This window comes from Pinus tabuliformis, chromosome 4_1 (assembly GCF_031772625.1).
Source record: "Pinus tabuliformis cultivar Carrire ecotype Pingquan chromosome 4_1, CPIR1, whole genome shotgun sequence".
NCBI classification, from domain to species: domain Eukaryota; kingdom Viridiplantae; phylum Streptophyta; class Pinopsida; order Pinales; family Pinaceae; genus Pinus; species Pinus tabuliformis.
Window position 1 is genome coordinate 468779837 of NC_142303.1, and position 17217 is coordinate 468797053.

Genomic DNA, 17217 nt, shown 5'->3' on the forward strand with positions numbered 1-17217 from the left:
TCAGCTTTAACTAAACATTCTGATAAAACTAAGCACCAAATTTGTATAGAAGATACCCGTATCTTAGCTAGAAGTGATCACTACTTCATAAGGAAATTCAGAGAAGCCACAAAAATTAGCAAACACTCTAATAACCTCAATAGAGATGACGGATGAACCATAAGCGAAAACTGGATTCCAATCCTATCATCCAAATCTACCCCTACCTAACCATAATCCTCCTCTAATTAACCTAGAACAAACATAAAAGATCTAATCCATTATAATTAAAAACAAACTATGACCATACTTTAATATAATTTAACAAAAATCATAGGAAATAAACATCAACTCAATATATCTTAACTATAATAATTCCACAACCTAGAATAATATGTAGTAAGCCTTTAACAAATAATCACAACATATAATTAAAATGAACATGATTAAAATGAATAAAAATACAAAGTAAAAACAATTACAATAAAACATAAATAAGAAGATATTATTAACACAGTGATGACCCTAATAAAATAACAATAATAATTCAATAATTAACATAACAGAATAACTAAATCATAATCAAAACAAATAGAATAAGGGATAATTAACACAATTAGAATAGGGCAACATATCCTAAACAAAATTAAAATGAACAAAACATAAGAGAATAATTAATAAAAACAAATAGAGTAAGAAAAATGGATTAGCATAATAAACAATTAAAATCAATATAATTAATAAATTGATTAAAATAAATATAATTATAACAATTAAAATAATTAATACAAATATAATTAATACAACTATAACCCTAATGAAATAATAATTTTAAAATTCCTAAATATCACAAAAATACAATTAAATTTACAAAACATAATAGAATAATTAAATTAATTCTGTAATAATTTTAAACCCTAAATATCACAAAAATATAATTAAATTAACAAAATATAATAGAACAATTAAATTCATTTTACAATAATTTTAAACCCTAAATATCACAAAAATAATTAAATTAACAATTAAATTATAATTAAAACAAATAGAATAATTTAATAAATCCTAATATCTGTCGGCAAAGCAAAGCATCTCATACATCTCTATATATATGGAAAAATAAGACCAGTCTTTCAATAATCTTTTACATCCTGAATATGAACCACTGTTGCTAGTTCGAAACGTTGAAAAAAAACTAATGCGATGTATGCGGAAGATAATCTACATAATCAAGAAACAGGTCGCAGAATCCTTTGCCCCCAAGAAACCTTTTCGCTCGTTTAAAAGAAATCTTTCTTCTACCTCACAACCGCCAAATACTTTTTCAAATGCCGAATCTGATAAAAAAGAAAAAGAAGACTCATCAACTGAAGAGGACGTCGAAATAGAAGAAGAAGTTGAATTAAATGGAATGTGGGATTTTATCCTCCCAACTGAAGAAGAAGCACAATCTATGCCAGTAACCACAAGAAGTAAAAACTCCCCTGATATGTCTATAACAAATCAGAAACAAAAGAGTGCTACCCATGTAAAGGAGAAAACAATAAGCAAGAAGTCTAAAACTATCTAAACTGACCTTATTCCACTAGATCCTCCAAATGCTTCCAAAACCTTGGTACTCTGAGATATAGTGGAATATAACATAGTGGAAGATGTGAAAATACTAGAGTAAACATTTCATTACACGAACTCACTAAACTCAAACAACAATAGAAAATTATATTAAGAGAGTTAAAAGCAGTTCTTGTATCTCCCTTACCATCTGTTGTGGTTACTCAAGTTGCCTACGATATGGGAAAACCTCCCTCATCTTCAAACAAAGTAGATCCTTCAGATTTAGTCCTAATCGGTGATAGATTTATTTCTCATATTCCTCCATTTCTTCTTAATTATAAAATTTTCAACAAAAATGTTCATAATTGCCTTATTGATTTAGGAGCCTCTTCAAATATTTTGCCAAGATTTGTGTGCACCAAATTGAATATTACACCTCGAAAATCTGTAGTACACATAATTCAATTAGACAGGACAAAAGTAGAGGTACTTGGAGAAATAGCTTCAGTTTCAGTTAGGCTTTCCTCTAATCCAAAAGTTTCGCAAATAATTGATATTCTAGTGGCTGATATCCCTGAATTTTATGGTTTAATTTTAAGTAATGATTGGTTTGAAAAGTTGCATGTTACTTCGCAACTGATTGGTCTCACATGTGGTTGCCACATAATGGTAAACCAAACCAAATCAAGGTAGACCGAGAAAAGTTTGTGAAATACACAGTCACTGACCTCGAGGAAAGCAATGAACCCGCTGCCTTCACCAATAACATCACTGGAAAAAATCCTTTAATGCTCAGAGGTCTCCCTTCTCAGATAATACCATAGTGTCTCAAATAGAAAAAATTTCACAAACAGATGCTTCCAAGTGTGTAAATGTAGTAGATAAAATTTCAAATAATTCTTTGTTCTGAACTCTCTATTTTGACGGTTCCAAATATGAAGACGGTGCAGGCGCGGGATGCATTTTGATCAACCCGCAAGGTGAGAAAACCATGTTATCATGCAAACTTGAATTTCAATGCACTGATAATATCGTTGAATATGAAGCATTGATCCAAGGAATGTATAAAGCCATTGGTCTTAATGTCAAATATTTGCAAGTCTATGGAGATTCCGAAATAATTGTTAAGCAGGTAAGAAATACAATTCATTGTGTCTTTGGGCACCTTAAACATTATCAATCATTAGCCCAGAAACTTACTTCTCATTTCACTGCTTTTAACATTTCTTCATTTCCTAGGTTGCAAAACGCAAGGACTGACTTACTTGCTAATGTGGCATCCAAACTTATACTCTCATAAGGTTTCAGTCCAAACAGATTTTCAATAGAGTTAATATTTAGGCCATCTATTCCCGACAATGTAACAAATTGGAGAGTATTCAATAATGATACATAAATAGTTAATTTCATTACATCAGAAGGGTATGAGGAACATATCATAGATGAACATGAGCATGATTTGAAAATTAAACATAACCAAGACCAAAACCCAATCCCAAAGTCTGTAGTTAAGATGGAAGATCTTTATGATCTAAAGGATAGGTTCAAGAAAGTTACCAGTTCCAAAACTCAAAGTTCTACTTTGAGATTTGAAGTAGTCAACCTAGGGTCAACCGAAAAACCTCAAAATGTCAACCTAGGTCTTGGTCTATCATATGAAGAAAGAATATCATTCATTAGGTTGTTGAAAACATACAAAGGTGTCTTTGCCTGGGATTATGCAGATATCAAGACCTATGGTACCTCTGTGATTCAACATACCATACCTATGACTTCGAATGAAAAGCCAGTTCAACATAAGCTTCAGAAAATTCACTCAAACCTTGAGAGTCAAATCAAATCCGAATTGAACAAGCTTCTGAAAGCCAAAATAACCTTCCCTGTTAGACACTCAAAGTGGGTATCAAATATGGTGCTTGTAAGGAAAAAGAACGGTGTTATTAGGATTTGTATTGATTTTAGAAACCTGAATAAATCTTGTAAAAAATATAACTTTCCTTTGCCTACCATGAAGCAGATATTGCAATCAATTGTAGGTTCTGAATTAATGTCTTTTTTAGATGGATTTTCAGGATATAATCAAATTCTTGTGCATCCAGATGATAGATTAAAACAACATTCAGGACCAAGTGGGGAACATATGCCTATCAGAGGATGCCTTTCAGACTCATTAATGTAGGTGCTACATTTCAACGTGCTATGGCTATTGTTTTTAAAGGTCTGATTAATAGATCAGTTGTTATTTACTTAGATGACATCGCAGTCTATTCTAAGGATAGGAACAATCATTTAAGTGGCTTGAAGCAGATTTTTGAAAGAAGCAAGAAATATGGCATTTCCTTAAATCCCAAAAAACCTTATTTTGTTTTACCATAAGACAAAATTCTTGGGTTTATAGTGTCCAAGAAAGGATTTAAATTGATCCTGATAGAGTCCAAGAGATCGAAAAGGTTCTTCTCCCACATAACAAAAAGACCATGCAATCGTTCCTAGGCCAAATTAATTTTGTAAAAAGATTTGTTCCAGATTTTTCACAGATCATCCTACCCCTTCAAGCAATGATAAGAAAAAATGCAGTTTTCAAATGGGGCAAAGATGAAAGACAGTCATTTGAGTTAATTAAAAATGCCATTATTAATTCTCCTTCTTTAACAACTCTTGACTTTCTCAAAGCATTTGTATTATATAATTTTTCATCTGATACATCATATGCAGTAGTGTTAACACAGTTGAACGATAGAAATATCGAGGCACCCATCTCTTTTTTCAGTTCCAACTTTCAAGGTGCCGAGTTAAATTATTCAGCAATTGAGAAACAAGCATTTGTTGTTTTTAAGACCTTGAAACATTTCAGACCTTTTTCTTCTCAAAACGCATACAAAGATAGTAATACCCTACCCCGCAGTAAGGAAATTATTGATCCAAAGGGAAGTAGTGGAGAAAAGAGCCAATTGGGTTACCACGCTTCAAGAATATGATGTAGAAATCCGGCCAGCTAAAATTGTTACGGGCCAAGGTTTTTGCAGGATGTTAACTGGAGCTTCCCACTTATCAACAGAAGAAGATCAAGGTAATCAAGTACAAATATCAGAGGTAATCCTCAATGATGTACAATCACAATATGCTGATTTGAAATTTTATTTGAAGAACGTGTATGCTCCTATGCATCTTAATTATAAAACAAAGTGTGCTTTAAGCTTGAAATCAAAATAGTTTGAATTAGTCAATGATGTATTGTTTAGAAAAAAAATGATTTACTATTGTTAAGATGCTTGGAAAAACCTGAAGCTGAGAAGGTCATGCAGGAATTACATGATGGACCAGCTGGAGGACATTTCGGAGGAAATACCACAACTCACAAAATCCTGCATGCAGAATATTATTAACCAACAATATTTAAGGATGCACATAAATATGCAAGAAAGTGTAAAAATTTTCAAACTACATCAGGAAGAGAAAGGAAGCCATCATTCCCTTTGCAACCAGTAAACATACAACAACCATTCGAATAATGGCGATTCGACATAATTGGTGAGATTGTTCCTAACTCTTCCAAACATCATAGATACATCCTTATAGCCACTGATTATTTCACAAAATGGGTATAAGCTATCCCACTAAAGATAGCTAATACAGAAAGCATTATGGATTTCATTGATCAGTACATAATTACCAGGTTTGGCCTACCCTCAGCTTTAATGTTTGACAATGCATCTTATTTTTCTGGAAATACAACGGTAGAATTCGCTTTAAAGCGAGGTTTTAAGTTAAAATATTCAGCCAACTATTATCCACAAGGTAATGGATTAGAAGAATCGACAAATGAAAACCTCATCAGAATTATCAAAAGGACTATTGACCAAAATCATAGGAATTGACACAAAGCATTGACATTTGCTCTTTGGGTAGACAGGATTACACAAAAGGCCTTTATTGGTTCTTATCATTTTGCTTTAGTTTATGGAAAAGAGGTTGTTCTTCCCACAAACATAGCAATCCCATCTCTTGCCCTAGTGCAATTCATCGATGAAAACCCTTCCTCTTCTCTTTAGGCAAGACAGTTTCAGATTCTTAAGCTTGAAGAAGAATGAGAAAAGGCTAAAGCAACCCACTTCCATCATCAACAATTAGTCAAAGCCTCTTTTGATACAACCTTTGTCAGTCAAAAAACCCTTGAAGTAAGTGATTTGGTTTTGAAATGGGAAAAAGCACACGAGGAAAAAGGTAAACATACCAAATTCCAAAGACTATGGCTTGGCCCTTTTCAAATCATTGAGAAAATTGATTAATCAACATTTCTTTTACAAGACTTGCCAGGTAAGATAGAGTCCTTGCTCGTTAATGGGAAAATCTTGAAAAAATACTTTTCTTAGAAGATAGACTCTTCCAATTTTGTATCATATCACTTTTAAGATTCTTAGGAAAATAAAGGTTAAGTAGTATTTACTTTTGGCTTTTCAAAATAAAATCTTTGACAATATTTCTCATTTTTCGCTTCTATAAGTAAGTAAAAGTTAAAAGAAATAATTAGGACATTTGAGTACCAAAGTAAACCTGATTTATTTGGAAAAACTTGATCTTGCAAAAAACATTTATTCTATGAACAAACTCTTATCTTTATAGAGTATGAATGTTTTGTTATCAGTCAAGAAAATAATCTTTAACCTAGTAAGGACTTTCTGCAGATCAATATCTTAAAACTCTATCATTATCATCCAAAACTCTTAAAAGAGCCAATGATTCACCCCATCTGATAAAATTTTCCTTTTTCAGAGTGTAATTCTAAAATATGCAAGACTTAGAAGATAAAAAATCTCATTAAGAGCTTATTTACCATGATCATAGGAAATAATTAAACTGATATTCCAAAACTGCATATCAAAACAGGGTAATAGCCACTGATCTCATCGATCAGAGGACAAGGGGTCTCATCAAGAGCCAACTTGTTCAGTTTAGTTACAACCAGTGAATGGCATTGTCATTATTAGGTCACCAAGCCTAAACAATGTCTTTTAAGAAACCTAAAAGAAAAGATTATATTAAAAATGAAAAAAGGACAAGATCCAAGTGAGATTCAAAGTACGTGAATATCACCTTGAATTTTGAAAATTGTTTTAGATGGTATAATGAATCATTGTTGGTTAAAAGATAACCCTGTCGAGGCTATAAATGCTTGCTGGCAGCAGAGGCTCTATCTGTGATAAATGAGTAAACACCAAAAAACTAATCTGTAGAAGGCACCTGCTATATCACTTTAAATCTTATAATTGACTTATACAAACATTTGTATTTTTATCACTACAAGAGTAAAGTAGTTGAATAAATAGTTTGAGTAAGTGATTATGATTATAGAGAAATGTTGTTTACCTTATAACTCATGAAATTATTATTCCTATAACTCTAATTACTTTGAAAGTTTTAGGAATTTCGGAAAACTACTTAGAGATAATTGGTTCTCCAAGTGAATCACCAATTGTTGTACTATGAAATGACCCCCCCCCATTTATATATAGCAATAGCTAAGGTTAGAGATATAAATGGGGGCCCTTTTTAAATTTTTCGTCTTAGAATAATAAAACCTAAATCTAAGAAATTGTCTTAAAAAACTCTTAAAACAACCCAAAGATAGGATCCTTATCACAAATCGCAAATCACATTTTTCCATGTGATGAACATGAAACACCTTTAAAAAATTGGGATGCACGATCAAACCTCCCGCTGCGATATCCCGATCAAACAACTTATGAACTTGCAATCGCAAGTAATTAAGCTTTTCCACTATGAACTTCATTAACGATTTGCGAAATGCGATATTACGATGATCATAATCGCATTTCGCCTTATAAGCAGGGAACACTACATTACATCATTTTAAAGATTAACAATGTAAACTTTGAAACGGGAACTATAAACTCAAAACAGGAACTCTGGCCAAAAAAACCCCGAAAAAACATCAAAAACAGTGCTAAAAAACGAAAAGTGTGTATACTGGAACGATGTTTTTTTTTTTTTTTTAGGGTCAATTTTGAACATGTTTTAAAATGACAGTGAAAATGAAATTTTCGTGCAAAAAACACATTGAAAATGAAAAAGTGTTGATACTGGAACGATGATTTTTTTTAGGGTCAATTTTCAACATTTTTAAAAAATGCTAGTAAAACCGAATTTTTATGTGCAAAAAAAAAGTTGTTTATGAGAACAAACACACTAATGTTTTGGGTAGAATAACATTTTTCTTTCCTAAGTATAAATTCAGCATGTTTTCAACCATAACATGCTAGATACAAAAGAAATTGGAGTTTTTTCAACCATAAAATTTAAAAACCATGACATTATGAACAAATTACATGACTAAATGAATTCAAATGTCATTATTTGTATATTGAATGAAACATACATTATATCTCTAATTTAATGTTGCATTGTAGATATTCTAAACAATAAAAATTATCATAATTAAGACATATAATCCAACAACATAAAAATGACTCATAACTTCTGATTTAACACCATATGGAAATCAAAAAATTTATTTCAAGATACGATGCAAACATCAGTGATATAAACTGCCTTAGACAATTATTCAAAATCACTCATAATTTCTTGCACACCATCAGAATTCACATCTTTAGATGAATGACTGGATGTTGACGAAGATGTTCCATATTCTTCTCTTTCATCGACTAGTGCCCCATCTGAGTCTCTTTCATCGACTAGTGTTCCATATCCTCCAACTTTAAGATGTCTGTGTGGTGGCGATTTATATTTGTACCCTTTCTTTTTCTCTTTCCACCATTTTTTTTGTTAACTACCATCTCTGGCTTATACACATCATTGAATGGGTGTGTATTTGTGGCATACCAATGTACTTCAACACCTGTAACATCCTCATTTTCTGTAACTTTAGCAATCCAGAATGGATAGCCATTGGGATCTCCATCTGCTAGCACTGCGATCGTGCAACCCTCCTTAATATCTTGTACTGAACCCCTGTAAAGGTCTTCCATGGCTTCATGTTGTGCACGAGATTTTTTGGAACCAATATACATGTCTCTTTCCTCTGCCTATGAAGAATTAATAATACCTTGAGATTGTTGTTGTTCAACATTGTTTATTTCCTCATGTTTATTCGACACATTTTGTGGCCAAATAAATGGATTTTTCAAAGGTATATCTTCATTTGTTGTTGTTGACATGATATCACTTTGATTATTGAAAAATGACTCCCACCAAACTGAATCAACAATGTCAAAGTACTCATATGTATATCTAATACATTTTTTAATTTCTTCTAGGCAATCAGAATAATTTATATCTATATTCTGTCTTTGTACATTATGAACTTCACCAATTGACTTTAATAACAATATTTTTGATGCAAATATTGGATGATTTGGAATAAACTTCAAAAATTCCAAACCTGATGATGGTGCCCATTCTGCAGTAGTTGAATACTTTTTGCCCCATATTAGTGTTTTCCAATCAATCTTTTTGATACGAAATTGATGTGGAAGCTAATGTCATTAAGTTGTTTAATGCATTTCTCCTCACCATGCAATCCTAGAATAAACCTTCGCATGTCAACAGTTCCTTCCAACACATCAAAAGTAGGCTCTGGCATGTATGATTTCATTCAATTAATGATGGCAAGCTCCCAACTTCCTTCCTCCTTAATGTGACTGAAAAACGACTGAACATCTGATCAATATGGTCATGAGTGTGCCCAACAAGAAGGAAACCAACCTTTACCTTCTGAAAACTTCTCAATTCAACAAGCATGTTTAGATATCCAAAAACAACTTGATTTTTGTTTTCACAGCGAGTGTTGTCCAATTGTAGATACAAAACTTCAAGAAGATTACTAGACCAATGAGAAAGCACATCATGAATTATGGTTATTATCATATTTGCATCATTATGAATATTTGGAGCTGTGAAGTACACGCTTAGCAACATTTTCCCATTGAAGACCATACAACTGACCAAGTGATACTGAATAACATTTTCCTCCAGTAAATTTTTGGGTGTGCGAACAAAATGTAGTAAAAGTGTTTCCTTTTGGTCCATACCATCAATTATCAAACCCAAATATTTATTTGGATTATCATAACACTTCTTTCGATGCTTGTACAACTTTTTCCTTTCACTTGTTTGTTGTTCGCGATGCTCCCGAAGTTCTTTGACAATTGAATCTACACAACATAAAAGAAAGCCATTAAGAAATATGTTTTCATAGTTGATGACTATGTAATTTTAAAAGTTAAAGTTATGAGTGCTTACCTCTTTCTGACCCTTCACATTTGTCCCTTTTTTATTTAAGAGAAGCACATGTACTGCAAATCCCCATCCTTGTCTTCTTAGGAATACAAACATTGTTGAATTCTTTATTCCATACCTTCAAAAATATTGATATGTAATAAACCGGCCATGTCCCTCAGCACCTTCTGCATATTCTTTGTATAAGTTGTAGAGTCTTGAAAATTATCTAGAATATGTATTGTCTCTCTATTTGGCATACACTCTCCATGCTTTGAAAAGAAATCTTTCATCAATGACATTGCAGTGTTTGATAATGGCCCAAACTATCGTTTATGATGTACTTCTGAATAAAATGTGGGATCCTTTTCCAAATTTTCTTGAATTCTCGAGAGACGAAAATTCCTTATCGAATGAAACGTTTTGAAAGCCTTTCTACAGATAAATAAAGACCCAATATGATAATCATAACTTGATAATGTAGATTGCATGCACCCAACTAAATATGAATTTTTCATGTTTTTATTCATTGATAAATATTTCTTCCTTCTCTCTAATGCAAATTTGAAATCCATATGTTTCAAGCAATATTTTTAACAACATTCACTTGAAATGAGAGCGCATATAGAACTTCTTCTTGTCGGATATTCTGATCTACCCCTTGTATAACTAGAACATCTTGCATTGATACGAAAAGGTCTGCTCCTACTCCTCGATAAAATATTTCTTGGCAACATCTCCATCATTTGATCATCATTTGTATAAGAATTTTCATCATCATTAAGAGGAATGTTATCCACATTATGATTAGTTGTGCTTTTCAAATACTGACTTGGAGGATATTCTTCATCTTCCCCTTCTTCAGTGCTACTGTCATAGTCCATAGAATTGGGACTAAATGGAAAATTTGACTCGATGTTTATTGGATATTCTTCCTCGTGTGCATTATTAGTGTTGCTCTCATAGTCCATAGAATTAGGACTACGTCGAAAATGTGATTGTTTACTTACTGAAAATGCTACATCTTGTCCTTTGTCACTGCTACCTTTATAGTCATTAGGATTAGGACTAAGTGCTTCAACCTGTCCTCCATCACTACTACTCTCATAGTCCATAAGATTGGGACTAAGAGGACACCGTGACACTCCATTCTTTTGAAATTTTTCATCATGCTCTTCATCACTACTTCTCTCATAGTCCATAGGATTAGGACTAAATGGACACCGTCACACTCTATTCTTTTGAAATTTGTCATCATGCTCTTCATCACTGCTGGTCTCATAGTCCATTGGATTAGGACTAAGAGGACACTGTGACACTCCATTCTTTTGAAATTTTTCATCACGCTCTTCATCACTGCTACTCTCATAGTCCATAGGATTAGGACTAAGTGGACACCGTGACACTTCATTCTTTTGAAATTCTTCATCACGTTCTTCATCACTTCTGCTTTCATAGTCCATAGGATTAGGAATAAGTGGACATTGTGACACTCTAATCAGTTGAAATTCTTCATCACTGCTACTCTCATAGTTCATAGGATTAGGACCTAGAGGACACCGTGACACTCCATTCTTTTGAAATTCGTCATCATGCTCTTCATCACTACTGCTCTCATAGTCCATAGGAATAGGACTAAGAGGACACCGTGACACTCCATTCTTTCGAAATTTGTCATCATGCTCTTCATCACTGCTGGTCTCATATTAGGACTAAGTGGACACTGTGACACTCCATTCTTTTGAAATTCATGATCATGCTCTTCATCATCGCTACTCTCATAGTCCATAGTATTAGGACTAAGTGGACACTGTGTCACTCCATTCTTTTGAAATTCTTCATCATGCTCTTCATCACTGCTGCTCTCATAATCCATACGATTAGGAGTAAGAAGACACCGTGACACTCCATTCTTTTGAAATTCGTCATCATGCTCTTCATCATTGTTGCTCTCGTAGTCCATAGGATTAGGACTAAGAGGACATTGTGACACTCCATTATTTTGAAATTTGTCATCATGCTCTTCATCACTGTTGCTCTCATAGTCCTTAGGATTAGGACTAAGTGGACACTGTGACACTCCATTCTTTTGAAATTTGTCATCATACTCTTCATCATTATTGCTCTCATTGTCCATAGGATTAAGACTAAGTGGACACCGTGACACTCCATTCATTTGAAATTCGTCATCATGCTCTTCCTCACTGCTGCTCTCATAGTCCATAGGATTAAGACTAATTGGACATCGTGACACTCCATTCTTTTGAAATTCTTCATCATGCTCCTCATCACTATTGCTCTCATAATCCTTAGGATTAGGACTAAGTGGAATCCGTGACTCCTTATTTATTTGAAATTCTTCATCCCCTCTTTCATCAGTGCTGCTCTCATAGTCCTTAAGATTAGGACTAGGTGGAAGAATTGAATTTCTATTCATAGTGGAAGAATTTCTATTATATTCATTAATATGATTAGAGTTGTTACGTGATGAAGATGTTGATGCTTTACAAAGTGAAACTTCACTATCGGGAGAATCCATCCCTTTCAAATAGAAGAGGTTGAATGATACAAATGTAGACTCTCCTAAAGATATTATATAGATTAATAATGAAATTTTCCCTCCAAAAAGTTTCGCCAAAATATTTCCCTCCAAAAATTTTGTTTCATGTATTTCCCTTCATTATTTTATTCTACAATTTATTAAAGAATGTTAACTATATTTTTTAATGAAATAAATCTTTAAATTTAAAATTGTAAACTAAAACTTTTACCTAAATTATTTTAATAGTTAAACTATATAATATTTACTAAACAATTGAATGTTTTTTTTTAATTTTTATAATACTTTCTAAAACAAATTAATCCCACATTCACCGTGCTGTGAAACAATTCCATAATATTCGCTTTATCATAGTTTCCTATATTGCCATAAAAAATTAACATGTTAATTTTTTTAAAACAAATTAATCCTGCATTAACCGTATGGTAAAACATCTCCGTAATTTCACCTATATAATAAATTTCATTATCACTATTACTCACATCACATCAAGGTTTTGCGAGGTTCGTTGAAAAGCTTGGAGCGAATTTGTGGAGCAGCTACATTGTTATCAACAACATATTCAATGGAGAATTCTCGCAATTAAAAGGTTAGTTAATTTTTTTCCTTGCAAATTTTAATATTAAATAGGTTTAATGAAGTTTTTTTATTTTTATTTTATTTTTTTTTTTTTTTTTTTTTAATTAAAACTTTTTACGGACCAGATTTACCCACTACGTCCGTTGTGGGCATGGTGGGCCTGGTAAAACTCACGGCGGCCAAACGGGCCCGGTAATGCTCACAGCGACCAAACGGGCCCGTAGGTTAAGGGCGATGGGGATGGCTACCTGCCTATCCGCCCCTCCCCACTGGCTCACGGGGTGGTGGGTCGCTAGGGTGGCAAGCCGTTGGTGTGGCTCCCCCTGCGCCACCTCAGCGGCTTGCTCACTCACGGGGTGGCAGGCGATTCTGACTCAAGAGTCCGTCGGGATGGCGCGGGGGGAGCTACATAGCTTCCCCCGTGCCACCTCGGCAGGCCGTTCGCCACCACGCAGGCCACTAGGGTGGCGCAAGGAGAGCTGCACAGCTTACCCCGCGCCACCTCGGCAGGCCGTCTGCCACCTCACAGGCCGCTGGGGTGCTGCGGGCCAAGGATGGGCGAAGGGCAGTGGTTGGGCCGCTGATGTGGGCTAGGGGGCCGGACCCAACGGCCAGCTCGGTTGGCCGACCGATTTTCAGTGTGTGGCGGCAGGGCGATTTTTTTTCGAAATTGTTATGATTTATAAAATTAATTATCATTTATCGTTTTCGTTGTTAATTTGAGTTACTATGTTTTTGTCTTTTACTGATTTATGTGTTTCTTTTTTTTAAGGAAAATGGCATCAAAGAATATTTCTATGAATCTTTCTGGACCAAAGACTCCTAAAGGTGGATCTTCAAAAAATATTGGTGAACGAACCCCACCTGAGTTGATGGCTACAAATCTTTCAAATGCCTCAAATGATAAAAAGATGATTTCATATTGGAAGAAATCAAAAGAAGTGAAACTTCCATCAAGAGTTTGGTATGTGAAAGAAAGAGAAAGCCAAAATGTGCAGATATATCTATATATTGATATACCTAATGATAATGGAATTTATGACGTGATGGGAAGAGTCATAGACATGTGTTCGGTACCGGACAGTGAAGTTGTTTACATACTTACAAAACCGCCTAAGTCACATGAAAGGATTAAATACCAGTTATCATATTCATTGTATGACACGAGAGAGGTATATACAAAGTTGTGTAAACAAATCGTAAATGAGATGAAACAAAATATCGTAAGTGTTGTTATTTATATTTGTGTTTTGCGTTCTTGTAATTGTGTTACTATATTTTGTTAATTTTGTTTTTATTGACATATGATATTTTGTTTGGAAGAATTTTGTTGAAAGTTGTCAATTAGGTTGAGAGGCATTCATTTCATAGAGCATGATATTATGAAAGTTGTCAACAGTTTCTACTCAGTGTCATAAGAAGATATGGTAAACAAGCAAAATGTAGTAATTCATGATGCTACAAAACTAAATCCAAGGGATCAGAAAAAAATCCCCTAGTGGATAAATCTAGCAAGGGTAGACAAGTTACTTTTGAATACGAGGAAGTTGAAACTGGCAGTGAAGAATATGTTGTCATTACTGAGGATGACATTAGAACTAAGAAGAGTCGTAAAAGACCAAAAGTAACAATGCCCAAGGCTAAATCTGTTACAGTTAATGATGAGAATGTTATGAAGAAGAAAGTAAAGTTGAACATTTTGAAGTAATCATTACCAACAGTCAAGAAGCTAGTGAAACCTCAAAAGAAAGCAAAGAAATCATTATACCAGGAGCTGATTTAGAGGATGGCATTATCAAAACAAAACAAAATTCCATTCGACATAACTTGACAAAGAGAAACTTAATTGAGGGTGGTCGTTCATTTCAGCTTAATGTCAGACAAATCTATAAGGCAAGTGAAGGACAATGTCAATATCAAATCAGAAAGGCACATCATCTGCATGTTCACAACTTGAAGACATTGATGAGGTACAATCCATATGTTCATGTGGTCATTTATGTGCTTCTTGTTGATCCAGTTCAAGTTCCCAACAAAGAAGCATTTGATAAGTCAAAATGTTTTGAATACAATTATTATGTGCTTGGAGGGAACCATTCTGTAGAAGCTCAAAGACAATTGATGGAGGAATATCCCAATAACCCACGTTTTGAAACAATTAAATGTATCATTTATGCTGGTTGATCAGATATAGAAGAAAAGTTAGTGGCATGGGATCATAATTCAGATAATGAATATACGATGTCTATGACTTTCATCCAAAGGGTTATATTTATTCATAGTGAATTTGAAGAAAAATGTGGTGGGGATAGGATAAATGTCACTGTAGATTTCCGAAAGGAATGTTGTATGGAAATAGGCTATCCAATTGAAGAGAAAAACAATTCAAAAGGCGGCAAAGGCGACAAATTTAGTGATTTATTCAGAGGTGTTGATAACATTTTCTAGTTGGCATTTAGATCTGGAGAGATATGGGAGTTGATTAATGAGATTTTTAGCATGTGGGAGAACATTGGCATTAAAAACCAGAAGGTCAAAAATTCTGAGCCATTGATATGTAGCAACAGTAAATCAGGTCCTGAAATGAAGCAGCTTCCAGAAGATATGACTATCACACCATGGAGAGCATTGCAAGGAGTGAAGGAGGAAAAAATTATCACAACAATATTATCTCGTGTGAGGTCAGGGGAATTATCATTGGAGGAAATATCTAAGGAATTTAAAAAGTAAGTTTGTTGAATTATTTGTATTTATTTCTAGATCATAATTTTATTTTAAATATAACATATTGTTCTTGGTAGTATTTGTTATACATATCATTATATTAACTTTTTTTACTTTATCTATGCAGTCACAAAGTTTACATGAAAATTCAAAAACAAATGGTTAAATTGTTGAATAAAGATAGTTGAGATGATGTTGTATGCAACTATCAAGATTCAAGTTCTACATCAACATTAATTTTTTTTTTATCTTGCATTTAAAAATGTATGTTGATTTATACATTCATTTTTATTCATCAGTGTACTATTTTTAATTTATAACTTATACATATATTTGTTTATTTTATAAAAGATGAAGAAAGATTATAATGGAGCACCAGATAGTTTCAGAACCTTTATTGAAAACATAAAGATCGAAAAACTAAAGAAACAACGTCTTAGGAATGTTGAACTTGATCTAACTCTTACTCATTTCATTTGGAATGGGCTAGACACTATTCAATATCAATTAATACAAGACGGCTGTGAAGACATTGCTAAATTCATACCTAAAAAGGATTATGCCATAGTTATTGCAGATATTCCCCATGGTTTCAATATTCCAAACATTGACTATGATAGTGACCCTTATACTTATCAAGCTCTTAGTAAAGTGGTTGTGGGATTTCTAGAAGTCACGTCATCACCATTATGGAGATTTGTGACATTTCATTCAGACACATAATTGACAATGTTATTGTCAAGCTTCAAGGGGAAAACAAATTCAAGGATGCAACTTACATTGTAAGACGTTTAAAATGTATATTTGATTAATGTTAAAAAAATTCATTTATGTACAAGTTATTTGAACTTTTACTATTTCATGTTACAGGCAAAAGTCTTTTTTCTTCCTAGAAAAAAGTCGTAATTTTCATTAATGAGGAAAATTACATTTTGCAGATGCCAGCGGCATATACTGTACTGTGGGCTAAAAGCATAACCTTGTGAGTTCAAACTAGATAGAGGTGTTCTCCATGCAGGGAGACACTGCTATGAGATATGATCTTCAAAAAAAAATTACTTATGTACTTACTCTACAGAGAGAGTATCAAAAAAATAATTGTCATGTGAAAATAAACTGCTTAATAAAAACTTCATATAAATATTTATATAAAGACAACACTGGAAAATATATACAACAAAACCTTAAATCAGATCCCATTGAGCTTTACTAATCTGATATCTCTATGAAAGGTCTATGATAATACTGATGGAAGGTTCCATCAGTTTGCTCCAGATAGGTAAAAGTCAAATCTTCTTAACTGTGAAGATAAACTATTTATAAATTATTGTGAGTTCATCCAATTGATAGTTGGGCAAAGGATGATAGCTATATGTCTATGATTTTTAATCGGGTCGATGGAAAGAGTCATAGCCAAATACTGACGTATGATGTTGTTGTGAGAAAACTAACATATGAAGACAAAGAAGCAAAATGAGAGATAGTTAACATTTATCAAAAACCACAGTTATTGATTAACTATCTTATAGACATATGTTCAAATGAAGGAGATTGGGTTCTGGATT